This window comes from Manis javanica, chromosome 18 (assembly GCF_040802235.1).
Source record: "Manis javanica isolate MJ-LG chromosome 18, MJ_LKY, whole genome shotgun sequence".
In the NCBI taxonomy this organism is placed as follows: Eukaryota; Metazoa; Chordata; class Mammalia; order Pholidota; family Manidae; genus Manis; species Manis javanica.
In genome coordinates this window covers 13,246,727-13,274,698 of record NC_133173.1, presented here as the reverse complement: position 1 = coordinate 13,274,698, position 27,972 = coordinate 13,246,727, and the positions used below count along the sequence as shown (strand labels likewise).

At 41.2% G+C, this 27,972-nt stretch overlaps 1 long non-coding RNA gene across 1 annotated transcript in view; it reads right to left on the bottom strand.

The window, feature by feature from the left end:
• Positions 1-4,795: 4,795 nt before the first annotated feature.
• The window catches only part of LOC140847245 (uncharacterized), a 44,993-nt gene continuing 21,816 nt past the window's right edge, over positions 4,796-27,972 (bottom strand). The window contains exons 2-4 of the long non-coding RNA XR_012127050.1: positions 23,245-23,368; positions 10,836-10,963; positions 4,796-5,126 (exon numbers count right to left, since the gene is read on the bottom strand). This is a non-coding gene — a long non-coding RNA (uncharacterized lncRNA). The remainder of the gene's footprint in view (positions 5,127-10,835; positions 10,964-23,244; positions 23,369-27,972) is intronic.

The window sequence follows — 27,972 nt, the reverse complement described above, 5'->3', positions numbered from 1 at the left end:
AGGAAGTGATAAAATCATCATTTTTGGTTTTCCATCTCACTATCCTGCTGTGTGTTTTCTTTCCCCACTCCCTCTCTTCTTGGCTTCTGTCTGTCCTTTTTTCCAGATAGCTGTAATTCCTTTTGTAGCCGTCATATCCTGTTTTGAGTGGGGTGTGGTATAATCCAATTTTTAAAAATAGATATAAAAATGCAGTGTTTGATTTTATACTTTTTCTCCGTGGCATTGAAAGAAAGGAAGTCAAAAATTCTAGTACAACTTCTTTGGAGGGAAATCAGGTGCAATTTAAAGTATTGCTTTGGTATTAGTTAATATATATCCTAGCATCAATATTATATAATTGAAGCAATAAGAAAAAGATTCATAAATTCAGACATAAGATTTGATCACGCTCCTCATGTCATAGTGTATTTGTCAACATCAGTGAGCAAAAGGATTCTCTTTTTGCTATTCATTCATGTGCTTCTTACTCAATTTAGTGCCCAACCACCACCTTTCCCTTACAGGCAACTCTGCTAACTTGTCCTATATATACCTATTTATTAGCATGTGTTCTTTGAAAATATTGTTTGTGAGCATTTTTCTAAATTGCATAAATGCTATTAGGCTATTGACCTCTGTTCTATTTATTTCCTTGTGCACAATTAGGCTTAAAGCTGTATTCTTTGCTCTGTGTACTTTCAGTCTCTTGTGTCCAGTGCTGTAGAGGATTCTGTCTGCCATACTATGCTTTTCAATCCCCCCCTGAATGGACACCTAGATTACCTTTAACTCTCCATGTCCCAAACAATGCTGTAATGGAGATTCCACCTGGACTTGTGTAAAGATCTCTGGAATATATATGCCAAAGAGCAACATTCCTGCATCGGAAGACATAGCTCTCGTTAGTATGATGGCTTCCCACAATGGCTAACCCATTTCATGTTCCTATCAGCAGGACCTGGTTCAATAGTGCTATATCCTTCACCTGGAGTTGTCTAGAGAGAAGAGAAGTGGGCTCCATTTATTCAGATATTCTTTCGTAGTGCTTGTTGGAGTTCTAAAATATTCTTCATAGAATTTTTGTGTAGTCCTTGAGTAAATTCCCAGGTATTTTATAGTTTTTTGCAGCCATTGTGACTTTTGCTTAAAGTTGTATTTTCTGATTGTTTGTTGTGAGTATAGACAAATGCCATTAATTTTTTTGTATGTGATTTTGTGTTTAGCAAGCTTCCTGAACAATCTTTGTGATTCTAATAGTTTATCTGTTGATGCTATTACATCTTATTGATAAGGAATATTTTGCATGCATATAACAACAGTTAGCTTCTTTATCCCTGTACATTTACTGATATCATTTCTTCAAATATGAGCCAGTCCCCCTAGCACTATGTTAAGTAGTAGCAGTAATAATGGGAATTCTTGTCTTGCTTCCAATCAAAAGGAAATGTCTGTAGTTTTCCCACTAATTATAATATTTGCTAAAGGTTTCTGTATGTACTTGTTATCAGTTTAAAGAAGTTCCTCTCTGTTTCCAGTGACATGAGATGCTTTTCTGTATCTGTTGAGATGATATGATTTTTCTTCAGTGGTATATTGCATTGATAGATGTCTTAGATGTTGAAATAGTCTTTTAACATTTTGGGGAGGGATGTTGTTTTCATGACAGCAAAGCAGAAAGACCCTGAGAAAAGGCCTTCAGCAGTAAATTTCTCTGGCACATGGTGTTAGTTTATTTTATAAATTATATATGTTTATTAATTTATGCCTTTATTCAATTAATCTCTCTTCTGAACTACACTGTATTAGGCCCTGGACTGGACACTGGAGATATGCTTTTCATTTCACCAATACTGAGTCTTTTCGGTGAGAGATTTGGTCCTGAAGTCACTGTGGTTTCCACTGGCCATCAAGTGCATTAAATGAGATGATGGAGAAGCAACAGGCCTCTGTGGGCCTTTGTCTTGGTCATAAAAGACAGGTTGCCACATTTGACTGCCACGTAAGGCGGAGAGCTGTTTAAGAGAGAAAGCAAGTAGCATGGAAGTAGGAGCTGAATAAACTACTGTGTACGTGAGTCAGGCTTCCATCCAGTTTTATGACTAATAGTGTAAGGGCCATTTGCTGGATTTGTTAAGATTTTAAAAATACTGTGATCTACTTGTTTATTGCTTAGTTGGTTCAGCCACATTAACACAATTATAAACCAATTAGGATGATTGGTAGCAATCACTTGGAGAAAAAAATGCTTTAAAATCCCACCTGAAAATTATTGTAACAAAAAGATGACTCATTCTCAGCCAGTTATTTTTTTCTGAGAAAAAAGCTAAACTTAATACCTCTTATGTACTTGAAGGGAGAAAAGCTACATCATCAAAAAGATTACAATGTTGAACAATGAGCTGTCGATGCAAACTGCCCAGTAACTAAGGGCATACATCCCAGTGTTGGACTGGATATGATCCAGGTGGTCTTTATCCTGGAAACAGGTTTGGGCGGAAGTAACAACTTTGGATACCTGAGATGAAGTAATTGGATTTTCTGATTCTCCTCTCACCTAATTGGATGTGCAAATGATTTGTCTGCACAGTGAGCTCGTGCCCACAGCTCTTCTCTCTTGCATTTGTATGCAGTGAGTGTGTGCAAATGTATGAATTTACACCAAATCATATGGGCTCTATTTTCCTGCAGTGAGAGATCTCTGCACCCCCCACCCTAGAACAAAAAGAAAAACAGCTTCTTAATCGTGACGATCTTTGTAACATTGCCATGTAGTTTTCTGGTAGTTTTATTTGACCTGTCATAAAAGCAGGGAACAGAGATGAGGTAGTGCCTATTAAAGGAGGTTGTTAAGGGAGATTTTGCTGGGCTTGGCATATGTATGGCACTCAGCAGGGGCCACTTTATTATGCATAACTGTAGTATTTTGCCTGTGTGTGTCTCCACACCCAGCATTTCAAACACTGATTTTGTTTCAGCCACTCCACCATTGTGAGGCTGCTAAATATAGACTAGACTCTGATCCTACGGGAAAATCTCTCTGTGGTCCAGAATCCTTTTAGGATTGGCATCTCAACCAATATCATTCCACATTTCCATATGAGCTGACCTAAACTCTTGGATACATTTGCCTTAATGACCTATGCCTATTCTTTCCTTCTCTACTTTACAATGGCTGCAGCTTTGGAAAGTCTGAATGGAGCCTGGAGTGCGAAAGTTGGGGGGCGGTGGTCAGGAAAAGTTTCCTGGAGAGGTAGCTCTACACCTGCGTACTGAAGGGGGAACCAGGGCTGGGCTTCTGAAGAAGGGGTAAGAGAGCTCCAAGCAGAGGAAATAGCAAGGGCAAAGGTGTAAAGGCGCCAGGGCAGGTGGCCCATTGGGGAAAGGGAGAGGAGCAGAGATGGAAGGATGGGGAGCGAGGAGGAACTGGGGCAGGCCGACTATGACTTTGGTGTCAGCGTTTATCTTTGGGATGCCTCGGCAGTGTTTTAATCCCTATCTTCATATGATCTTTTGGTCTCGTAGCTTGTCCTGGGCGGCTGCCTGATTGGCTTCTCTCTCTATAAAAGGTTAGCATAGCGTCAGTTTCTCCAAAGTAAACAAAAATGCATCTTAACTTGGGGCACTTTTCATGCTTTAGGTTAGAATCTTTCCTGTCCCATTCCCTATTTCATGCAATAGTAGCCTTAAATGAAACTAATAATGACATAAATGCTCTGTGATCACCAGGTCGCTGTTAAGGACGCAGGACTCTAATGTCTTCCAGCTGCTGTTTTTCAGTTCCATTCCTGCAATCAAGTCATGAGTCATGGTAATGGTGTCACACCATGTGAGGGCCAAGAAAGGTAACACTGAGGGACAAGAGGGCAGATTTTACCTTTTAATTCTCTGTTCATTTAATTTTTCTGCTCAAGCACTTAGAGTATGTATGACTTAGACTCACTGATGATGGGATCAGTCAGGAATTGTGACCTGTATGACGTTTTGCAGTTTATATAACATGACGTAATTGAAGATCATTGGTTTATGAAGGGCGTTGGGTTCTTGGGAAAGAGGGACTTGGAAAAGGAATCACTTTATTTGTTGAATACCTACTATAATGCCGGACTCTGTGAAGAGTGTTTCCCATACATTCTCTCAATCAGTCCTTCCTTCAATTTTGTGAAGAATGAGTTATCATTTTTGGCTAAAGAAACAGAGTCAAGGGATTTGCTTAAAGTGAAATAATATTGAAGTCCCATAATCTCATTCCAAAGTATGTATTCTTTCTATCGCACTAAGCTGAATGATAGTGGTGGGGTTTTTTTTCCTAATTTATTCCAGACTGATTTTTAAAAAGACACACATAAAACAGAACATTAAATGCTCATTGAGGGCCAGAATCTTGTCTTACTCATCTTTGACTCCCAAGAGCCTAATTTGGAACCTGTCACCTAGTGGCTGGCAATGTTTGCTTCACGTTTGAGAGGGTGGAAGAAAAAGACAAGAAGGGGGTAAAAAGGTAGGAGGGAACAGAGAGAGAAGAGGAGAAAAGTAAGAAAGCAGTGAAAAAGAGTAAAAGGGCCAGACTTAACATGAGAGGGGGCCATAAGCAACCAAAAAACACAGACAATAAGAAGACCACTGCAACTGAGCACGAAACGTGTTGAACCACTTTCTTCTGGAATTGAAATTAGATGTATGACTTCATCCATGAGTCAAGACCAGATATCAGGATTTCCACTTCTGTCCAAGGTAAAGTAACACAAACCAGACTAACCCTCTTGCTTAAAACGACTGAGAAAAAAAAGCAGGAAAAAAACAAATAATGGTTTTCAAGATTTTAGGTATCAAGCAATGAAGGACAGTGATCTCTGAGGAAAGGGAAAGAAACCAGGTAAATGCTGTAATTGCCTTCAGCTTACTGCCTGGAGAGAGTTTTCAGGCTGTGGTGCAGAAAAGGGAAACCCAGGTATTGCCCAGAGGTCTTCCTGAGTTGAAGATACAGAGGTGGGGACCCAGAGAGGTCAGGGCATCTGGAGCTCCCAGGGCAGAGTACCTGAGAGGAGAGAGCTTCATGGACGGGAGATCGGGACGTCTCCAGTGAGCCTCCCATGAGTCTTCAGTTGTGACTGATCAGCATATGTTTGTGAGGAAATTGCTTGAGGCTTTGGGAAGACAAATTAAAAAATATTAGTATGAACAATCTCTAGGACTCCTGTGGGGTCCAGTTTCTTTTACCACCAGCCAGAATGGAAAACCACATAATTCACTGGGACTAATATGTAGTATTCAGAAGTATTTTGGTTGATTTAGTGTGTCAGAGGTAAGTGGGGAAAAATTAGCCCTAAACTAAATACTTCTTTGAACTAAAAAAGCTGAAAATCAACACATGAAAGGATTAAACTATTTTTAAGTAACTTACTGCATACCAGAACACAGTTCAAGAATATTTATAAAATGTCAAAAATATCCAGCACTCAATATAGTAAAATTCTTAATGTCTGGCATCCACTCAAAAATTACCAGCCATACAAAGGAGGAGTAAAATGTGAACATGATGAAAAATTTATCAATCAATCAAAACAGATGCAGAAATAGCACAGATGATAAAATTACTAGAAAAGGGTATTTAAACAGTTATAATTGTATTCCATATGTTCAAGAAGCTAGAAGGAATATGGAACATATTAAGTACATAAAAAAAGTACAATGTGTGAAGAAATACACTGGATAGGACAACCAACCAATTGTACATCAAAGAGAAAAAATTCATGGACTTGAAGACAAAGCAATAGTAACTAATTAAAATGAAACAGACTGAGGGGAAATGCACATCAACTAACTTTGGGACAACTTGAAGTGGTAAAATATAAATGTAATTGGAGGGAATGAGACAGGATAGAGGAAGAAACAATGGCTCCAAAGTTTCTAAATTTGATGAAAATTCTAAACCCACAGATCCAAGAATTTCAGCAAATCTGAAGCAAAAGAAATGTGAGAAAAATTACACCAAACTACATCATAATCAAACTGCTCAAAACCAGTGATAAAGAGAAAATTCCAAAAGTGGTCAGAGAAAATAAGACACACTGTGTACAGGGAAACAAAGATAAGAATAACAGCAGATTTCTCATCTGGAACAATGCAAGTTAGAAGAGTGGAGCAACATGTTTTAAAACACTGAAAGAAAAAACCGTGTCAAGGTTTTTGCCCTAAATATCTTCCAAAATATCTTCCAAAAACAAAGATAAAATAAAAACTTTTTTTAGTCATAGAAAGACTAAAATGATTCCTCACTACCATAATTTTCCTACAAGAAATGCCAAAGACTATCTTTCAGGCAGAAGGAAAGTGATACTAGATGAAGTCTGGAAGATGTTCAGAAGTAGGAACTACGTGGGCAAATATAAAAGACTTTCTTTTTCGTATTATAATAATATCTTTGAAAGCTAACTGACTTTAAATAAAAAATAATAACAACACATTTGGGTTTTTATAACACATAGAAGTAAAATGTATGATTACAATAGTATAAATGGAGAAATGAAAGTCCTGAACAATTACAACAGTATGAATGGAGAAATAAAAGTCCTCTGTTGTAAATTTCATTTCCCAATATATACCTAATAACAGAGTTTCAGAATACCTGAAGATCAGATTGTCAGAGAAATGCTTCCCAGGGGCCATGGGTCATGGGCAGAGTACATGGGTTCATTTCCCTGAATTGTACTCTCAAATAGCACAACTATGCCTTGTCCGAAGGTACCATGAGAAACAACTCCTTGAAATCTCACTGCTCAATTTCCTGTAAGGATGTTTTGGGGAACTTTGTGTACTATCCAACATATGATTGATACTTTTGGAGAGGACCTGAAGAGTCAATTCTCTCTGGCCTCAATAACAGAAAATCTATGAATTTTTAAAATAATAGTAGCCAGCATTTCTTAAATATATACTATTTAAGTATTCAAAAAAATCTTTAGTGCTTTATAAGTATTATTTAATTTAATCTTTCCAGTTCCTGAGAAGTAGATGCTACTGTTTTTCCCATTTTTTGGATGGGGTGTATTTTTTTCTCCTCTTGGACACCAATTCTTCTGAGTGTTGGAGACTCACCCATTTCAAGTGCATAGGATTTCATTGCAAACTTTTTTTTTTATCTCTACAAGCTATGCTCATGCTTAGTACTGGTTTTCTTTATTTTCCTTTTACTTCACTGCTTTTATTCATTTGAAATTATTTTTATCTAGCTATAATGTATGCATCATCATATGCTTCCATAAAGTCTTTTAAAACTGAGGCAGGGTATGAGTCAATATAGCCATTTTCTTTATTTCTTCCCACTGTCCATTCTCTGGTAGCTTTTTCTTGCAGGCTCAAACTTCCAGGATCCCCTTTAATTCTTCTACATCATCAGCTCTCATATTCACCATATTTAAACCAATTCACAGCCCATTGGATATACTTTCAGAATATATCCAGAATCTGGCTCCTCGTCCCTACCTCTTCCACTGTCCCAATTATTAAGACCCATGGTGATCAAAGGCAAGTTCCCATAGGGCGAATCCCTGCTCTATAATCTCCCTGGGCTTTGTGCGCAGGATGGTCTATGTGTATAGCATATGATCATTCAAGATTTGAGTTGGATAGCTGGTGATACCCTAACAATCTTGAGAAGTGCATATCTAATAGGAAAGTGAGAGCTAACTAAGCTGGTTAAGCTCCTAGTCTAAGAGCTCTAAGACTTGAAAGGAAGTTAGCGGGGGTTGAGAGGGAGCAGGTAAAAGAATTTCTCCAACTTTTTCTGTTCATTGGAGGCAGAAACAGAGCTAGATTCCCCAGAGCACCAACTGGGCTACACAGGGTCCTGCCAGCCCTTGGCCCAGAGCCCCAGGGCCATTCTAGGCCAATGCAATGCCCTTGGGGCCCCTGATGAAGCAGAGGTGAGGCATCTCTGAGGAACTCACCAAAAGCTTGGGCCAGGAGAGTAAAATGTCACAGAGCAGCGTGTGAAACTGGAGGTCATCAGTGAGCAGTCCTGGCTTCCAAGAGGCCCCTGAGTTCTGCAAGTGCTTTCTTCAAAAGACAACCTTTTATTAAAGGGTTTGCTCACACTTCCAGGAGTGGAGTAGAGCAACAACAGGAATTGGATTCAGAAGGACAGAAATTCTAATCCTGGACATGGTACACATTAGAAGATAGCCACTTATGAACCAAGAAGTGGGCTCTCATTAGACACTGAATCTGAAGACACTTGGATCTTGGACTTCAGGCTTCCAGAAGCCATTCAATCTATGGCATTCTGTTATTGCAACTTAAACAGATGAGGACACCCTTTAAGGTGTTCAAAGATTTCAGGGTTGATCAAGAAAGAGACAGGAGCAGAAGAGACAGAACACACAACATGCTTTCTCGGGGGGTGTTTGGACAGGGCTGTGTGAGAGGGGAGGTTTTTCCTGGCAGGACACCTTCCAGAGACTGGTGTGAGGTCACCACCCTGAAGGGGAATAGGGCAAGGGACCTCCCGGGAGAGAGAAGAATAAGAGGGGGGCCTTATTATGTTTAAAGCAATTGGATGAACTTGAATTTGATGTAAGAACTTGAATTTGATGCCTGCCTGTAGGCTTCGGGCTAACAGTTTGAAGTAAAGAACATGGGGACCATTTTAGGACAATATGCAGGGGCTCTCTCTGGCACATTTAGGTAACACCCTTCAAAAAAGTAAGAACATTATTTGTGGTTCAATTTCTGTATCTGTCATTTTCTAAAATATAGGAGATTTCATTTTAGTCACTATTTTTTCTTCTTATGAGAGATTCTCCTGGTGGGGATGGGATTCCATTTGCCTCTTCAAGGAACTTCTAATATAATAAAGATCAGGATTACACTAAAATCTTCCTGGCAACTACTGGAGAGCATATCTTACTTTCTATTTTGAAATAGGGATAATTTTCTGACAGCTCTTATTTCTGCCTTTGGACTTGAGGGCAGATACTGGGTGATCATCATTTCTGATTTCCCGTAGGGACTTGGCATCAATGTTATTTGAACAAGTGTAGAGAGAGGCAGCTGACTGCCTGTGGTGACCCAAAACTTCCTTCCCACACTTGTGTAGGTGGGTGGGCAAGATTGTCCCTAAAGCCCTCATGAACTCACAGATTTAAATGAAAAAGGACAACCCACTTTATTCTTGTGCAGAGGGACTTGGCCAAAGGATGCCCTAAATGGAACTTTCATAGGCATGTCTGTCATCTCTGCCTATCCCAGTGGCTGAGGGCTGATTAGTAGATGCAGCCAGAGGATTCAGTCTGGTAATGGGTGTGGTCTCAATAACTACCAATAAGCAAGAGGTAGGTCCACGTATTTTGATCATCTTCAGCTTCTTCCTCCCACCCAGTCTCAAATTTCAACCTTTCACATGTGAATTTTAAATTACTTAGATTTGTTTTCAATGGAAAAGTCTACGGCTCTGATGGCCATTCAACATCTGAACATAGCAGATTCCAGGTAAACTATAGCCCATATTACATAGTTTTAACTCTGGGAGGTAAATTATTAAACCCATTTTTTTTTAAAAGGAGAGACTGAGGGCAAAGGGCTAATGAGTGGTAGAACAGGGGTGCAAATCCAGGGTTCTTGACTTAAATTTTATTACTCTAGTGTGGGCTGTTTGGTTTTTAGAGCACACTGTGTACAGGGAATGAAGTCTGCTGGCGTGTGCCCCTGTAGCAGATGGAGTATGCATTGTTATTTCTGTTCTATAGGGAAGCCAGGGAGGCCCAGACTTTCCCAAGGTCAAGAACTACAATGCAGTATGTCCAGGATTAGAATTTCTGTCCCTCTGAACCCAATTCCTGCTCTCGCTCTACTCCACTTCCAGAAGTGTGAGCAAATGCTTTAATAAAAGGTGGTCTTTTGAAGAAAGCACTTGCAGAACTCAGGGGCCTCTTGGAAGCCAGGACTGCTCACTGGTGATCTCCAGGTTTACAGGCTGCTCTGTGACGTTTTACTCTCCTGGCCCAAGCCTTTGGTGAGTTCCTCAGGAGCCCCAAGGGCATTGCACTGGCCTAGACTGTAGCCCCTGGGGCTCTGGGGCAGGGGCTGGCAGGACCCTGTGTAGCCCAGTTGATGCTCTGGGGAATCTAGCTCTGTTTCTGCCTCCAATGAACAAAGAGACCTGGAGAAATTATTTTACTTGGTTGCTATCATTTTTCTCACCTGTTAATCTAGGGGCCTCAGAGAGGTGATCTTTAAGGTTTTTTTTTCCTGCTTAGAGGCAGTCTGCAGTACTATATACTAGTGCTTCCTGCCAGCATAGAACAATTGCTGTCTGCCTATCAAATTGCCACTTTTCTTTACTGACTTCTTTTTGTGATTTCAATAGTGTGATTTTGATATCCCCTATTTCTTTAAGAGCAGCAGAGAAGTTTCTGTGTGTGGCTCTATTTTAATGAGCCTCTATGATGAGAGATTTATATTTTAAACCCATCCCATTACGAAGGAAAGGTGTCAGGTATCCCCATATAAAATACTGACGAGTTGGATTAACTGTCCAAAAGTGCTTCACTAACTTCCATGTAATCATGAAACAGAGAGTTAGAACCACAGCAGCATTTACAAAGCAGGAGCTGACACCAGGCATATTTGAACACCATGAGATATGGTATCACTGGGGACAGAGAGTGAGTTTAGTTAATAATGAATGGCACATCCCATAAAATACCATTACACAGTGTTCAGGGCCCAAGAATGGTGACATAATTATTAGGAGACTGGGAGATTAAGATGTAATTTAGAAAATAAAACATGACAGGGGAGGGTGTAATTGGGGAGACAAAATACACAGGAAGTTTGCAATTTACTTGTCAAAATACCTTTTTCATGTTTTGATTGGATTAGACGCTGCCTTTCCACTCCATTTATCTGGCTTCAATTAGAGGCAGCGAAATGACATCTCACGTTCATATTCTTGACACACGCCGCTCACAGGCACTTTCTAATTCTAACCGACAGGAAGGGGGAAAGGGAAACTCAGCATTGCCTCCGTCATGCACTTTTTACTTAACCCCTAATTTATTTCTAAATGAGCCTGTCACTGTGGTTCACGTGGCTTTGTGCTTGGGCCGCCGCTGCCTGGTTTTGGTGGAGGTGTCCATCATAACTTGATGTGCTCTGACCCCTGAAAGCTTGCAGGGAGAATAAAACTGAGCAGGGGTGGAAGGAAAAGGAGAACTATGGGCTCCTTTTGAACAGGAGGGGTTGAAGATATGTTGGCAGCACCATTTTTTTTCACAGTGTCAAGTACGATCTCTCCAAACTATGTTACATGGGGTGGGAAACCCTTCCCTGTTTTCCTTTTACCCTTTCTTCCTGGAGTTTCCCTGTAGACACTCTCCCTGCATGCAAGGAGAGTACTCCCTAAGGTTTTCATTTGCCTTGAATCCTTGGTACCTCCTTTCATGGGCCTGACAGCCCAAGGCCTACCTGAAAATTATCAGGGGGATATGTGGGCTAACTCTCACTTCTGAGAATCATATGTCTCCCATTCTGAAGGCATTAGGTACCCTGCTGGCAACTGTGATTACTTGTGAGCAGAAAGCTTTTATTTTATTTGCACCAAATTCTCACCTATTTGATGGAAGAGCCTCTGCTTTGCTTTTATCATCTTGACTTTTTCTTTACAGTGGGTATAAGGATGTTACTATTCCTACCTACATTTCAGTATGTATTAGCAAAAAGTAGGCTCCAAGACCTTCTATATCATAGGTGACGGGGAACATAGCCTACTGATACTACCCATCAACTTTGGACTGCAGCTTTGAAGAGCAAGACTTGGCCAAAATAAATGTCAAACAAATGCCATCCGGTGGAACTGAGCAGTTCTTCCCTACCACCACCTGCTCCCTCCATTCCTGTTACCTGTTCTGTTTACTGATCCTCAGTCAAGTTATAAATTGGACATTATGCATTTGGGTAACTGAGTGGGTGCTTTGAGGAAACTCTTAAGATGATCAAAATAAATGGACCTTTTCATAGAGCGGTTGTTTCCTACCCTGAAATAGTAGCAGAGTGTAGAGGTTCAGGCAGCCTGGTTTTGGAAACCTCTTCACACATTTGTGCTATCTTGGACTAGACATATCTACCCTGAACCTCAGTTTCCTCACTGTGATTTGGGGATAGACAATAGCAGTATCTACCTTATGCTGTCCAAATGAGATTAAATGAAATAAAGCATATTAAATACATAAAGAAGTACTTAGCTATTATTTATTTGGTTCTCAGCCACATTTTCTGACCATTCCTGCTCAGCTGTTTGTTCACTGAACTCCCTGTATTGGACACTGGCTTCATCCCTGGTCCAGTGGACAGCCTCTAACAGATGGCTTCTTTATCGTTAAAAAGAACCTTCCTCACATGCCCACGATTTCAACTTTTTGTGACTTCTGGTGTTGCCAGGAAAGCAAGTAAGTACCTACGTTACTATGATAAAAAAATCAGATGCCTAGAGAAAATGGCATCGATTGAAGAAACCAACAATATTACATTAAACCAGACTTTGGAAATGTGTGAAATTTTGTGCCAGTTGGAGGAAGAGTAGGGATTTGCCATACTTGGGATTCACAGATACCCAGGTACCTGCAGAGAGTTCCTACTCGTCTAAGTCAGTCAGTAGGAGAAAAGAGAAGTAACCCTAAAACTTGGTTCTGAAAGCAAACCTTCCACCTCTCAGATTGTGAGTCAGTCCTGAGCCCCACTATCCAGACACCATGCTTAGACCATGTGGACAAAAGGCCAAAGCTTCAGCTGGATGAGGCTTTGAGACTGTGTATCTTAAGGACCTCCTGGTTCCAAAGACAAAAAAACAGCCAGTCTGAACCAGCAGATGGGCACAACCAGAAGGGGACTCCCTTTTCGGGAAGTCTGTACATTGTGTAATTAATAAGGAGCAAGAAATCTCATTCTGGAACTTTTGCTAAAACTAAACTAGCAACCCTCTGCCTGGGTCATCGTATAACAGCTCATATTAGTAAAGTGCAGTACAAAGTATTTGAACACACTTACCCCATTTGATTCTCAAAACAGAACTGTGAGGAAGGTAACAGAGACTGCTATCCAGTTTTACAGATGGGGAAATCAAGTGTCTGTAGGGGTAAGTGCCTTTCTGGAAGCCATATAAAAGAAAGGTGGAAGAGACAGTCTGAGTTCCTGATTCCATATTCAGTGGCCTTTGCATTAAATCACATGCCTTTTTCTACTTCTCCAACATCCTACCTGGGCACCTGAGATTTCCTTAAAACTGGCCTAATTTGGCCTAAAGTAAAAAGTCTCTGCAGAACCCTGAATGTGTGCTTTGAGTGGGATGTGATTCTCTTTGAAAATTGAACACAGGTTGAAGACTGCCTTGGTTGGGGTGGGGGAGGTTGTGTTTACTTTTTCTTTTTCTAAACCCAAACAAGTCATCCAACTATACCCTATTGTTTATTCTAAATCCTCAACCAAGTTCGAAATCCTCAACCAAGTCTCCACTTGTGTATTAACTTTCTGTACAACTTTGAATGTAGGGAACGTTGATATCCATTTGGCTTCCCCAAAACTGAATGACAGAAAAACTCAGTTAAGGCAATACTGCACCAGAATAGGAAGGATAACCTCTCATTCTCTTAGACATTTCCTCAGAATAATTTACTTAAATCTACTTACCTTACTATTATAGCTAGCCTTGGAGACAAAGCTCCTGGATTCTTATAAGAACATTCTCAAACTGACTTTGAAAACCACATCAAGCTTAGAAGTGGAATGTATATGCAGCAACTACTTTTCCCTCCGCTGAGGCTCAGGGCTTATGTCACCTCGTTCACATGATTCTGCAGTGCTGGAGCAGAACTGGAACTCAGATACTAAAATCTCATGGTCAGATCCTATCTCCTCTATGCCTCAGCCTCAAGTACAAAACTTTTTTCAACTACTGAATGTGAAGTCATCTTGCATTCAGCGAGGCAGATGTGGTTAAAGGGGCTGGGGGAAGGTAGAGAAAAGGCAAATTAGTTAAGTTCTCTAGAAAAACAGAACCACTATTAGACCAATTGATTGATCAATCTATCTGTCATCTGTCTATCTGTCATGAAGAATTGATGTTTCAGTCTTGTCTCTGAAATCTACAGGCTGGAAAGTCAGGCAGGGTTTCTATGCTGCAGTCGCGAAACAGAGTTGCTTTCTTTTTGGGAAACCTCGGTCTATGCTCTTAAGGCCTTCGGCTGATTGGAAAAGCACACCAACGTTATGGAGAGCAATCTACTTTACTTAATCACATCTAAAAAGTGACTTCACAGCAACACCTAGACTGGTATTTAACTAAACAAGTGGGCCATAGCCTAGCCAGGTTGGCACATGAAGTTAACCATCACAGGGCAATTCCTAAATGGGTTTATGAAGAACGTTAACAATGCGTCTTCCACCCAAATAATTTTACCCCCTTTTTGGTAGAGGAGAAAGCAGAAAGAAAAGATAAACTAAGGGGAATGGGAGGTTAAACTGGATTAAAGTTATCTGCAGAAGGACTGGAGTCCTATCCTTCTCTCTCCCTTCAAATTGAAGCCCAATCTCTAGAGAAATACATGTACTGTTTACTGCTGGCAGCTGCCCACACTCTGCCCAAGTTGCAGTTTGTGCTCTTCAAATGGTCTTTGTTTATGCCAGTGAATTGAAGTTATATCAGATAATACAGCATTCCCACTGGACCCAGGGTCCTGTTAAAGATTTCCTGTGTGTTCAGTGTTAAGTTTGGCTCAAAATCTTGGAAGCTACAAATACCACACAATGAAAATGACCTGGGTGGCTTATCCATGGTTCATGGCAAGGTAATAGGGGTAAAAGGCAAGACTCACTTTCTAGAAACAGGAGAATGACTGGAGGCTGCTGGTCTGGTAGGACACACTGTCACGATATTTGTTTCAATTCATTTACTTTCCAGTTATCAACATCACTAATTTTTCAGAGAGCAAAGAATCAAATGAACATTAAACTCATTTCTATCATTTAAAATTTTATTTCTGGCTTTCTCCAATCCACCAAAAGCTGGAGCACCTACTGCTTAGTTTTCAATCCAGTCCCTTTTTTTATCTATATTCTCTCCCTACAGGATCTTATTCAATCCCATTATTCAAATATCATCTCTGGGATGGTGACTCATGTGTTTCTATCTCCAGGTCCGCCTTCTCCTGGGACCTCCAAACTCTTATCAGATTGTCTGCTTGACATTTCCTTTGGCTCTGTGTTTATAGTCATCTTAGGCAGAATAGCCCAAACAGAACTTTTTTTCAGCTTTATGGAGGTATAATTGACAAATAAAGTTGAAAGATATTTAGTGTCCAGTGTGATGATTTGATATATGTATAAATTGTGAAAGGATTCCTTCCCTCTAGTTAACACAACCATCTCCTCAGCTATTTACCCTTTTTTTTGGTGGGAACATTCAAGCTTTACTCTCTCAGCAAATTTCAGTTATACTACACAGTGTTATCAGTGACCGTGTTATACATCACAGCCTCAGACCTTACTCATCTTATAACAGAGATTGTACCCTTTTACAAACCTATCCTTATTTCCTTTACCTGCCAAGCCCTGGCAACCATTTCTACTATTTCTATGTTAGATTCATTTTTTAAGATTCCACATACAAGTGTTAACAGGCAGTATGTGTCTGTCTCTGCCTGGCTTGTTTTACTTAACCTAATGCCCTTCAGGTTCATTGAAGTTATTACAAATGGCAGGATTTCCTTCTTTCTAAGGTTGAATGATATTCCATCCTATGTATAGACCACATTTTCTTCATCTGTTCCTCCTTTGACAGACACTGTGGTTGTTTCCAACCATGGCCATCAAATGGAACCCTTCTCCTCCCCTCCTCTTGGTTCACCTCTGTCTTCCTAGCTCAGTAAATGGGCCATCCATTCATCCTTGTATTCAGTTAAAAACCCAGGAGTCATCATTTCATTCTTCTCACTTGCTATAAGCAAGCCATCAGCATGTTCTGTTCCCTCTACAACCCAAACCTGGGATTCTGCTCTATTCTGTTCCTGCTGCCACGCTGGGCCAGCTAGCCTCCTTCCCCCCGGGCTCTGCAGGCAAGTGAGGTGGGTTTTCTCACTCCAAGCTTGCTCGACTTCCCCTTCTGCAGCCTCTGACCCATGCAGCACCAGGGAAGTTTTCAGTACATAGATGAGATCATGCTGTTCCCTGTCATGCTGTTCCCTGCTGAAAACATGTGGGGGCCCCCACCAACTCATGATATCCAAACACCTCCCTCTGACTTCCTGATCAGGCACTTGTCAGTGGCCCTTGAGCACATTCCTGAGCTTATCATGGACCCTTCTCAATCCACATGTGCTTCAGCCATGTGGCCTGCTGCACCACTGTAGTCCTGTAAGCCCACCCTGAGTGCTTCGTCCTCAGGACCTTTGCACCTGCAGTCCCCTCTGCCTGGAACATTCTATTTCCCAATCTTCTGCAAGGCTGGCTCCTAGGCTATTCAGATCACCTCCTGAGAAAGGCTCACCCTGAACACTTGATCAAAAAAGGCCTTCTTTTGGCCACTTGTCCTACGTGACACTTTTGTTGTTTCTATGGTTATGATGATTAACACAATCTGAAATCATCTCTATTTTCCTTGTTTTCTTCATTGTCTATGTCCCCAGACTAGAGCGAATGTGCTGTGAACCCAGAAACAAAGTGTATTTATTCATATTTCATCTCTTCTGCCTAAAACAGCAACTGGCATCTTTGTTAAAGGTGTGAGTAAATACACAGAGGTCACTGGTACCGCTATATGCTGCCTATGCCCAGAACTGGAGATACGAGATGGAAGAAGGTATAGTCCTTCCCTCAAGCAGCTCATATTTTAATAAAACTTTAAAGGCATGTGGAAATATAGTCAGTATGGGCATACTATCATTGCTCTGCATTTTAAACTTAAAACTTACAATTATTCACACATTTAATATTTCAGTAGAGATCATATGCATGCCATTCTTTAAAAATTAATAATTCTAAGCCTCAAAATAGCTAAGCATCTCAACAGTTTCTCCTAATAGATAGCACTTGGTACAAAAATGACAATTGTTTCCTTGACATCCAATTTTTTTTTCAGATGTTAAAGTAGACATACTACTTGAGGTTTCTGAAGACTAATTCACTAGGAGGTCTGGGTTTTGTTAAAAAGAATGTGGTGCATACATCTACATGCACTACCATGGAAAGATCTCTATATTTTATTATTAAAAGTAAAATAATATGATTTTGCAGATAAATATGTAAAATATGATCTTATTTATGAAACATACTTCCTAAAGCCCTCACACTGTGCGTGTGTGTGTGTGTGTGTGTGTGTGTGTGTTTAGAAAATTTTTTATCAATGATGGTGGGTCAAGTTGTATTGTGGAAAAAGGTCAAGGAAGACTTACTTTCCATTCTGTGCATTTTTATTAGCTGCACTTTATTAAATTGGCAAATATTCCTGAATTTCTTTTATCTGGGAAAAATATGCTGACATGCAGTATTAGCTGGGTTGCAGATCTCCTGTATGTGGACTGTCAGATAGTTGAAATTCCCCCTATTTGGGAAAAACTTGAGTTATAAGTGTTGTCTGAAGCTGATGTCATTTTTCACTTGCTGCCATTTTTTACTTTTAACTGTTATTTGTTGTTAATTGTTTTGGCTCTACCAATTTATTTTCTTGTGTATTCTATTTAATCCCATGATGTACAATAATAATGTGTATTTGTAACAATAACATTTTGTAGATACAATTTTCCAGTAACTAGACTTTGAGATTTAAATTGTGGGTTGACTGTGTTTGGGTAATTTGTATCCCAATTGCTCAAGCATAAGTTGCTATGATTTGAAATGATATGATATGATATTATGAGTGACCCTCTACCTAGTGCATTTTCCACTGGACAGTGGGGTTGGTAATGTCAGGAGGTGGACAGGCTCTTGGTGTTCTGCCCACTTCAATGATCTTCCAGTGTTCAGTAGTTTTTGGTAGTGCAAACACCCTTCCTGTTGGCTTGAATGTTGAGAATATTTTTAACTTTACATATAGAACTAGAATACTAGGTAGAATGCCAGGGCATTATTTCATGGTGGCCTTAAGATAATTTTGGAGAGCTTTCCTTTCTTTTATCTTGAAATCATTGGCTTAACCTTATGTTGTATAGTTATGTGTTTAATGAAGTGAGAATGTCTACAAATGAATACTCCTCTTTGAAGTTATCCTCCTGGCTTTGTTCATAAATTTTAAACACATACAATTATCTCAAAATCAAAAGTTTGATGTACAGTATGTCTAAGAGGCTTGTTTGAGTGCTGACTGTCCCTTCCTCTCTCCTTGGTCTGAGAAACCTCACATTTGCTCCTATATCTTCCTCTTGAGAATTATGCTCACTCTTTGCATTTCTTTAAATATTATGGAATTCAACCATTTTTTCATATATGTGTTGACCATTTGTATTTCTTTTGGTGAAGCATGTCCATGTTCTATGTTTTATATTAGACGGTTCTATTTCTCATTTATAAGTATGAGCTATTTTTGTATTAATGTCAGAAACCCTTTGTCTATCATACATATTGCACATACAATTTCTCATTTTGTTGGAAGCAAAATCTTTCTTATGAAACATTTCAAAAAACATGAAAGTGAAGATGATGATGCAGCACATTCTATTGTATCCCTCATTGCTTTCAGAACTGTTGTTGACTGATGGCCAGCCTTGTTCCGTCTTATAACCATATCCACACACATCCATCTCCTGAGCTATTTGGAAGCAAGATCTAGACGTCAGCTCATTTCACCTGTAGTATTTCCGTGTATACCTGTAAGAGGTAAAGCTTATTTACATACATAACTTCCATATCGGTATCTCACCTACAACTTAACAATATTATTAAATATCCAGTCAGTGTTTAGATATTCCAGATGGCCTCATAAATTTTTATAGTGTCTGTGTTTGAATTAACATTGAATTATATTCTCATTGCAATTTGTTTTAAGCCTTTAATTTCCTTTCACTCTCTCGGCTCTCTCTTCCTCTATATTCTCTCTTCCACCTCTTCTCTCTCTTTCTTGCAGTTATTTAATGAAGAAACCAGACTGTCCTGTAGAATTTTCCAGAGTCTGGATATTTCTGATTGCAGCCTCAAAGTATTCTTGCTCCTGCAAATTCACACTTAGATCTCAAGAATTTATAAAATCTAGGTTTATTTATTGTTTTTCTGTAATACAAATTCTTAGGCCATGTTAGTGCCTCTATCAGGAGGCCCCTTGGGTCTGGCAGCTCCTTCTACAATCCTCGGAACCTTGGGGCCAATCATTGTCTTGATCCTTGATTGATTTGGGTTGTAAAATGCTGCTATTTTCATTCTGCCATTCTTTTTATTTGTTAGTTGGAACACATCTAGAAAGAGAACTTTCCCCTTATTAGTTACTTGTCTACCCAATGATAGTTTCATAGGAAAGGCAAGATAAATATTCGATTCCTTCTCTTTACTTGCCTGTTTTCAAAATAATGACTTAACTCTCTTTTATTTTCAAAAGGTAACCAATTAGTTTTTTAAAAAACTTGATATAATTATAAACTCATGAATTTAAACATATTGGAAGTGTTTTAAATCATTGTAGTTATTTTCTTTATTTGTACACAAACTTGGTAATTCCCCTGAGAATGATCATCCTATCTATAAACTGAGGCCATTTGGAGCATTTACTACATGTGCCTAATCAAAATAATGGTTTAAGTCCTCTCCTATCTCACCTTTTAAAATGAAAGTTCAAAAATAATGGGGAGAAACAATTTTTTAAAGTGAAAACTGAAAGAATGCCCCCCATATATCAAGTTATAAAAGCAACTTCTTTTTTAAAATCATAAGTCTATGTTGATATTATGACATAAATTAAAATACTGATCTTCATTTAGCTCCCAAACCAAAAAATACATCATTTGGCATTAAAAAATGTTTATGTTGATAAACCATGCTTTAAAAATGAATCCGTACACACTTCCTTGTTTCTCAGGATTTTTTCAATGCGTCTGTTATCCTCTCTATTCACGTTCTGCAATAATGCCCTGAGATTTTTAAAGATATTGTGAAATGTATGTAGAGACATGCAGCAATATATATACATTCTTGAAACAGCAGTACCAAGATGAACACCTGTGAGTTCACCGTTAAAGAGCTAGAACTTCGGAGCGCCTGCTACCTCCTTTCCCAGATGATTCCCTCTGCTTCCCCTAAGTCCTGAACCATCTTGGGAAGAGACCAGTTACAGAAACAGACATTATAGGACTGACTCAGGTTTTCTCCTTTGGTGTTTTACACGCTTCTACCATTTGTTTCCCTATTCTCCTTTCTCCATTTCTTGCACAGATTTAAATATTGTGTATCACTGGTGGTTAACTTCACAATGATCAAATATTGAGAATATATCATGAGGGAGCTAGAGGATGATGGTCATTGCCCACAGATGCTGAACTTGGAGATGGACGCCATGGCTGACGATCCTTTGGGTTGTCCAACTTTTGGGGTGAAGGTAGTGTTTCTGACCTTTGAGAATTTTCAGTTTGATGAGAAGAGTATATGTTAATGGAGGGGAGCCAAAGGAATTCCCAGGGACATTTGGTTCATGCCCTTTCTGTGTCTAGGACATTCTCAGTTTTATAAATCAAGATAGGATACAGCAATCCACCTCAGCTATAGAAACTGAAATGCTAGACTTGTCTTTCGGGCCCCTCTTTCTTAGAGGGTGGTACAGGAGGACGTGATCTGGACTCTGCCAATCAGACACACCCATGCCAGATATTGACTCAGGAATTAGTGATGCAAAGGAGCAGCGACTACTTGGGATTTATTTTGGTGAGAATAGCAGCTGCTGCAGTAGCTAAATCAGTTTCCAGAAGCAGCAGCAATAGCTGTTTCATCAGCAGGACCCTGAGCTTGCCCTCTACAGTGTCCTCAAGGCGGGTGCTGTGGTCCCATTTGGAATGAGACGTGTTTGTGGATGTGGCATGGATGTTGCCCTTGGCTATGTGCCCTCCTACAATAGTTCCCTGCACCACCCAAAAATCTCTCGATAGACTTTTTTACTTTATGTTTGAAGTAGATGGAATTGGTTTGTCTGATTGCAACTAAGAAGCTGGTTGGCACATGTCAATGGGCACCATCAAATAGCCCCCTGCTGCATCATGGGAAACTAGTCTCACAACCAGAGAATAATTTCATTAATGGCCCTGTGCTTTTTACCAAATATGTTAGGAAACATTCTCATGAAAAACCACAGAGCGAGTTTTTTCTACACCAGAAATGAGAAGTCCCAGCCCTACTCTCCAGCTCACTTGTAGCCATGTCTCTGGAGGCTGAAGGCTGAATCTTGGCCATGGTTTCTGGCAGGGCTGTAACAGTTACACGGGCCACCATTGCAGTGATTTCGCACGTGTTCGTCAGTTGGGGGAGGTGGAAAGAGCAAGCCACCCTGTCTGAATGCATTTGGGATACCAGATTGTCAGACGGAAAGCCATGGGGATTTTAGAATAAATAAGAACTGGGATTTGAAAAATAACAGTTGGAATTTTAAAGCTTCTGCAACCCTGTTTCCACAAGCATTTGAGCTCTGAGATGAGGGCAATCAGTCTAGGTAGGGAGAAGGTGGGAGGGGAACACTGGCAAATAGGTCCCTTGCCCTGGAATATCGGAGAGCACGGTCTAGGCATCTGAGCTTGAGGCACAACGCAGGGGACGGCTCAGCCTGCGTGTGGCCAGCAGCCTATGACCCTCCACGGGAGGGGTGTGTGTGTGAGAGAGAGAGAGAGGGTGCCTGTTATTTTGGGCTTTATTCTTTTGTCCCACTCCCACCCCTTACTTAATCCTTACTGATTTGAACTTTGTTGTCTGGACTTCCTGTTAGATTTTTTGCAAATTTCTCTCTGAGGTTTCCATATGCTCACTTCAGAAGAAGGAACTTCATCCTCAAAGTTCCTTGATTCCTAACATATATTCTGGTAAAAAAAAAAAAAAGGGGGGGGGGTGGACTGACTGATTAATCAGGTATTTAGCTTTCCTGGTTGGAAAAGGAATTAAAAAGCCTTCTTGGACAGTGACCATATTTTACTCAAAGACTCAGGCAGAAGTGAAAGGTCATACACGCTGATATTTATTTTTTTGCCTTCTGTGGAAAGTTGTGTGATACACGGGTGAGTCAGAGAAGATCAGATTCTGCCTCCTACTGGCATAACCAAGCTGAAGTGGTATGACTGCAGTAACCTCTGGAAGGTTTTACTAAGTCAGTATGCTTCTTGACAAACTGCTGTTTCTTGCCTCAGTCCTGCTGAATTAACTCTTCAGCGCTCAACTAATCAAACAGGCACACAGGTTTCCCTAAGATCCAGCATCAGCTTCCTCTTTGGGTGTTTTCTCTTACTCGATGGCTTTTCGCAAAGGAACATGCAACTTGCCAATTCCCTAATATACCTCTCTGTTTCCAAGTCCCCTCTCTCATGTAATTTTTGAAGAATTCTACCCCGAACTTAGCCTTGGATTAAGCCCACACTGTCTTCCATGACTGCTTGAGTTTCTACCTCTACCACCATATGTGGCTCCACAGCCAAGAGCCCTGTCCCAAAGCAGCAGAAAAGGTGTCACTCTTCTTCCTGACTTGGATGCCACAGCTGGCACTGTCCATGTGCCCACATTGGAAGCCTGGATGCCGTTGCCTCTGGAAACTGGACAGAGCTGCTGCCACTCTGACCACACTGGTAGCTTAGGTGGTGCAAGTCTCTGCTGCTTGGGGCCCTCCCTTTCTGGACAAAGTCCAGGGAGGGACCTGCGACTGGCAGATCCTAGGTCCTGGGCTTGCAGTCCCAGGCAAAGAAAGCTGGGAAAATGATCGTCAGCCTCTCTGGGCTTCCATGGTTGGGGACATTGGCTTTGCCACACATAAGAAGGGTGTTCAGAGTCTGGGAGGCTAAAGAGAATGCTACAGGTGGGTAGGAGGAGGGCCTCAGATAATAATCGAGGCACTTGGGAGTGTTGGCAAGTGACATTGTGCCAAGCTCATACTACATATGTTCTAGCATTAATCTTTACAACAATCCTATAAGCCTGACCTAAGTAGCCTCCACTTTCTATAAAATAGTTGGAAAACATATGTAAGAAATTAAACACTTCTATTGCAAATGTGGTGGAATCTTTTTCTGTCTACACCATAGTTTAAAACTTCTTAGGAGTTTCTCTTACCTGTAGCATTATGGCATAAGGAATGCTGGGCAAGGAATCCAGTCCTGGGTTTGGTGTTTGATTCTCTTATATCACTGGTGTGGTATTGAAACGGTTACTTCTTCTTTCTACTAAGTTTTCTTGCCTGTGAATGGGACAGTAATAACCGTGTATGAATATAAAATGAGATGAGAAAAAGAGATTTTTATAGGCCTTCCGGGTACCCCACCCCTCCCTGGACTATGCACTTTTTTTCAAGTTCAAATGTCCCTCATTTGGGGAAGTTTTCCCAACTCCCTTGGACTAAATTAGTGGTTTCTTAATTATTACAACAGAGGCAGCACTAAGAATCCGAGAACTCTTAGTAAGAAATGACTGATCTGGTGTGGGGGCTCATGAGTGGGAGTGGAGAGGAGTCAGAGAGGACTCACTGGGGGCTCACACTTGAATTTCTGTCTTTACCATCCCTCCAGGGCTCTGTGTGGCAATTCCTATTCCTGGGCCCATTAGATGTTGGCAGGAGGGATTCCAGAGCACCCACTGTCTTGCCAATGGGTTTCAGCCCTGGTTAAGTTTGCTCTTGATTCAGTGAGATGGCAAAATGACAATGGTACATTTTTGGGGTGAAAGAAATTATACCCAACTTTATTCCCATGGGGGCAGGTCAAGCACAAGAATCCCGTCCACTCAGAGCAAGTCTGTATGCCGCAAGCAGGTCTCTGCCTCTGGGCCTCTCTGCCCCTGCAGCTGTCTCAGTCCCTGTCCTCGGTGCTGCCACCACTCCAGGCTCTGCTCTCCTGCAGCCTTGTCGCCCAGAGCACTGGGCAGAGCTCTTTATATGGAATCAGTAACAACCTATTTTCCACACGTGTAGTGAGCAAGCCAACCAGGGTCAGGTGAGAATCCCGGCCACAAGAACTTCCATTTTCCCTACACCCACCCACATAACTCTAGTCAAAGAAACACCGAATGTAGACTTGACCTCTGTGGAGCTGACTCTCCTGTGCATGCTCTGACCTTGCAGGTCCTTGCTGGAGCAGTTACCCTCACTGAATGACCTTGTCCTCTGAGATTCAGCCCAAAGATCCCTTCTCTGGGAAACCTTTGCTCACTCATGCCCCACAACACAGCTCCTTGGCTGGAGTTACCGTCTGTATCAGCCAGCATAGTCTAGGTTTTCCAACATCTCAATGGCTTCAAAGAAGACTTATTTTCTGCTCAAGCTTATGGTCCACATCCACTGCTGGTGGGCTGGAGGTTCTGCTCTAACTCCTCCTCTCTCAACCCTGCTAGCAGGGGCTCCATCTCTGTGCCTTCAGGATGACTAAAACAGGCACTGGTTTATGGCTCTTGCTATGACACATGGCACTTCTGCTCACATTTCACTGCAAGGCAAGCCTAAGACCATGACAACCTCAACAGACAAGGAAGCAGAATCCTGCCTGGTTTGCTGAAGGGGAATCACTGGAAATCTTTGGTGAGCTGCTGGATGCCCCAGAGGGAAACGTTTTGTATTTTGAATGTCCTATGCATGTATTCTTGAATTATCTTTCTGTATATCCATCTCCTCCAGTGCACCCAGAGCAAGAATTATGTTGGTCTCACTGCCATATTACCACTCCAGAGAACACAGGCTATTTGCACGAGCCTGGTGGTCTTCTGCAACCATTTGTCACTGCATTTAAGTTCTCTTCCCAAGAGGCATGCCCAAGACTTTTCCAGGGGCTTCCCATTACCTGGCTTCATTCTCCCTAGGCTCTAGGTGAGAACTGAGTGGTCTGAATTCTGCAGGTCAAGAGCAACCTGCCTTCCCTGTTCCAGGTGAAGCTGTGTTTCACCTGGACTCCAGGAACTCGCCCTTATTTTTCTCAACACGTAGGAGGTAAACTGAGACCCCAGGTCCTTTGTGCAATGTGGGCTTTACTGATATCAAACATCCATAAACCCCTTACGGTTGGGCCTCGGGATGCTGGTGTCTACCTTCCACTCCCAAAGATCTGTCCTGTGTCCCTAAGTCCCCAGCTGCCTGATGGCAAACAAAGCTTTATGTGTGTGGTGTTGGAACTGTCCTGGAGCTTGGCCTCGTAAAGCCACACCCACCTTGTACAGGAAACACCTGGAAATCGGTCATTGGCTCAGCGAGGAAAACACCCCCAGCCGGGATGACCTGTCAGTTTTTCCCCTCAGGGCTCCAGACACGATGAACGGATGGAGCCGCTGGCGCCTCCACTGGGCTGGTGAACTTGCACAGGAGTTTCTCCAGCAAATGTTTAGCCTTTGGCAGAGAAGCTTCCTGAACACCACTGTCCTTTCCCTCAAGAACAAATGCCAGGAGAGTCCCAGGCCCCTGACCAGTGCCAGGAAGTGCTGACCCTGGCGCTGGATCCTGCCTGTCAACCAGAGGCTCTGAAGAAAAAATTCAAAAGGAGAAAGGCTATAAAGAAAGGAAATGAATTGGGCCCAAGAAATCTCATTAAGCAGATAGCTTAGCGATGAAGACATTCCAGAGAAGATATTCCCAGGAGTTAAAAGACCAGCACATTTTCGATACCGACGATGGAGATTTGATTTCTATTTTTGTCCTCACATTCCTGACAGCTCCCTCATTGTCTTAACTATGAGTTGCCAGAGTCAATTAAATATGCAAGAGGAACAGTATACATTTGGGGGGGAAAGTTGTGATGCTTACACCTTAGAGCAGCTTAATGAATACATTAATAAAGGATCCTTCGCCATGATTTTCTGCTAATAGCCATCAAAATCTTTGTAAACCAACAGCATAATACCTAACATCTTGTTCCTAGATTTGCTTTTAAAAAAAAACCAATGCATACCTAAGTTATTTGTGTCAAAACTCATTTATTTCCACAACAACATGGACTGTCAAAAATGACACCCTGCTAATAACATCCAGTGCATTTCCATATTATTCAAATATTTCCTTTCATGAAATGGGAACTTTTACTCACACCACGCAGCTCACCATGCAGCGTGCATCCGCACATTAGCTCGGTTCACGCAGCCAGAGAGGGGTTACCTGTGGCAACTAATTAGTCCACCCTTTCTGCATATTAATGAATCTGTGCTCAGCCACGCTCTGTTCTTCAGGGAGGAGCAACAATTCCAACCTAAATGAAAAACTGATTACAGGCAGAAAACCAGGGAGTCAGAGAGCGATTTTTGATAATTTTCCATTTCTGATGTCCCTAGGTTTACTGCTGTTGTGACAAACTACCACAAACTTTGTGGTTTAAAACAGGAATTTAGTATCTTACAGTTCCAGAGGTCAGAAGTGCCACGTGGGTCTCACTGGGCTGAAATTAAAGTGTCAGCAACGCTGTGTTCCTTTTTGGAGGCCCCAGGGGGAAATCCATATCCTTGCCTTTTCCAGGTTCTAGAGTCTTCTCTCTGGTCTTTGCCCGTAGCCGCACACTGCAAAACCAAACAGGAGGTGCTGCGTCCTTAACGCAACCGTCTCTCTGTGGCTACAGTCTAGAAAAAGACTCTCCAGTTTTAAGGACTCGTGATTAGATACAGGCCACCTGGATAATTCGGGATAATCTCCCCCACTTCAAGGTCCTTCACTGTAATTATAGCTGCAAAGTCCCCTTTTGCCATGTAAGGTACCAATCGAGGAACCGGCACATTGTGCATGGACATGAACATCTTAGTAAGTGTGTGGAGGGAGGGGTAGGGATGGGAGTGGGGAGCTTATTCTGCCTTTTACTCTTGATCTTTTACAGCCAGCTGTGCCTGAAAGGCCAAGTGTAATGCTGAGTGGACTACAAATTCCTCATGGGTTAATTACTCATTTACCACTTCCTTTACTGATCTTTTATCTTCTTTCTTCTCCTTTGCCCCTCCCCCTCAATGATTTTCCTCTATCTTTTTTTTGCCCCTTGCCCCCCATCTACCTATTTATTTTGGGAATGACCAGGCTTACCTGCAGTTTCCCCGTTGGGACTTTGCTGATTAAACATGCACAGTGCAATTCTCCATGTCCCGCATTTCCTGCACTCGAGCAGCTAGATCAGAACCTTGCTCAGACTCCACTTAGACCCCTTTGGCCAGATGCATGGGTGGCACCATGTTCTTTCCCAGGAGCCCTTTGACTTCCAGTTGTCTCCTCTTTATGACACAAGAGGCCATTGATGTGCAGGGCCTAAATCTGTTACTTAAGAGAGGGCTGCTATATAGTGATATTCTAATTCTATAATTTATTTTACCATTTATTGGACTTCTTTTACTAAGATATACTACATCTATCGTTTGGTTACCTAATTGTCTAGGTCATGTTAAAAAGGCAGGAAAAGTACTGGATTCTTTCCTTTTATTTAAAGGTTTTCAAGATAATGGATTGGTTTTCTCTCAACCTCTAAAGGTGATTTATTTTTTCCTTAGCGTCATTGTGAATTCATGGATTTAAAGATGCTTGATGGGTTAAATCCTTTGAAATCATGTCAAAGTCAAAAGTTATTGTATTAAATCCCTCTTCCCCTTTGTCACTGCCTCTGCTTTATCACTGTCTAAATAATAGTAACTTTCGTCTGATTCCAATTTCCCTTCCCCTACAGTCCTCCTTTAAAAAAAAAAGTTTTATTTTGACATTTAACATGTACAAAAAAGGGCACAAAACATAATGTACAGCTCCATGAGTTATCACAAACACTCAGTTCTCCAAATAGAACCTGCCAGCACCCCAGAAGCCCTAGCAGTATATACTCCTATCATTATGCCCTCCCTTGCTTC